This window comes from Mauremys reevesii, linkage group 17 (genome assembly GCF_016161935.1).
Source record: "Mauremys reevesii isolate NIE-2019 linkage group 17, ASM1616193v1, whole genome shotgun sequence".
Classification (NCBI taxonomy): domain Eukaryota; kingdom Metazoa; phylum Chordata; order Testudines; family Geoemydidae; genus Mauremys; species Mauremys reevesii.
Window position 1 is genome coordinate 36,233,061 of NC_052639.1, and position 1,821 is coordinate 36,234,881.

Here is a 1,821-nt window from a genome sequence, read left to right on the forward strand (position 1 = left end):
TATTCCCAGCGAATTGCATGGGCGCATGACACAGGCTCTCGTGTCACAGCAATTGCAGTCTAAGCAACCTCCTTGCCTACGCAATGGCCTTTTCATCAACTGCAGGCTGGTGACTTGATTCTCTCCAATGCTTCTCTGCAAAGAAGCCTTTTCCTTAGCAAGCAATTACTTGGATTGCCAAGGGAGGTCTCTTCTGTTTCCTAGAAAGACACAGGAAAATGTGAGCAAAAGAGATGAAAGCTATAGAGGCAGGGCACCACTGGGAGTTGAACCCACGATCTCCTGTTTACTAGACAGGTGCTTTAGCCAGCTAAGCCATGGTGCCTTCCCTAAGGGAGCATTTGCAACCACTACACTTGATGGTCCACGACTACACCTTCAAATTCCAAAGTACAGACATTCCCCATTTCCTTCAAGACTTGCAGACTTTTTGCTGTCTGGCTCTCTGTGCATGGAAAGCCACAGATGAGCTGACAGGGGGCTTCTAACATGCACTTCTCCCACAAGCTGCTGTGATCAGGTACTGATTAGTGCTCTGTGTTTCAGTCACAGCAGCTTCAGCTCAACTCTGAGTCATGGTAACCTTTCCATCAGCTCCAGACTTACCATTCAACACTTTCCAAGACTTAGCTGCAAGGAAGGGTCTCTGTGTCTTGAACAAGCACTTACAAGGACTGTGCAGTGAGGTCTTTTCTTTGTATGAGAAGAGATACAAAAAAGGAGCCTGACAGAAAAGCCAGGTTCTGCAAGGAGGAACTGTCAGGCCAAGCCAGGATCTCCTGGTGAGTAGGAAGGCTCTTTAGCTAGCTCTTCCCACAGAGACTGATTATGGTTACAGACCCATCCTGAAATTAGAACAGGATATTTTCAAACTTATTCTAACAGTAAAATAACACAATTCAACCCTGTTGGCACAGAGGAGAAATCACTCCATCATTTCATAGTTATTGCTACTGATCTCACTGACAAACTTCCTTTTCTCAAAAAGCACTGTGGTACCTTATAGACTAACAGATGTTCTGGAGCATGAGCTTGTGGGTGAATACCCACTTTGTTGGATGCTCTTTGCTGCTTTTACAGATCCGGACTAACACGGCTACCCTCTGATACTCCCTTTCTCAGGGCTGCTCCCAGCACTTTAGGAGTTTTTCCTCTTCTCCTTCCAGCTTCCCGGATGGCCAGTTTTGCTCTTTCACTTACATCCTTCACTGCTTTGGATGAAGCTGTGTTTGCCTCAGTTTAATCCGTAGCTGAGACCGCAGGTACCAGCAGCTAGTTACAAAGGCTCAGTTCCCATCACCAGCAGTGGGAGGTTATCCAGGGCTGCAGGATTTGGCCCATGGACAGTCAAGGTGCTACAGCAGCTACATTCTTACGTGGTGAGTCCTGCAGCCTATTACCAAACTGCTCTGCCATAGTCTGCAGAGCAGCCTGACTTGCTGAGAATCAGCAGAGGAGAGACCCTGGAGTAGAGAAGGAAAATGTCCTCAGCAGTCACAGCCGGCAGGAGCAGCAGAGACTGAGTATCAGACACACTTTTTCACCAGGACAGTAAATGTGCACAACCCCCCGATATATTCTCAATTCACTCCCCCTCCCAAGTAAGCCCTGTTCTGCTCTATTACACTCCCATGGGATGAGAGGGAAGGTCCTCTCATTGGTAAATAACTGGTTACAAGGTGGGAATAAATGGTGAGTTTTCAAAATGCAGAGAGGTCAATAGCGGTGCCCCCCAGGGGGTCTGGGACAAGTGCTATTCAACATATCCATAAATGATCTGGAAAAAGGGGTAAACAACGAGGTGGCTAAATTTGCAGATGA

The 1,821-nt window shown here is 47.3% G+C and overlaps 1 non-coding gene across 1 annotated transcript; it reads right to left on the bottom strand.

The window, feature by feature from the left end:
* Positions 1-251: 251 nt before the first annotated feature.
* On the bottom strand, positions 252-325 carry TRNAT-AGU. Its single transcript has one exon. It is a non-coding gene; the product is annotated as a tRNA-Thr (tRNA).
* Positions 326-1,821: the final 1,496 nt, after the last annotated feature.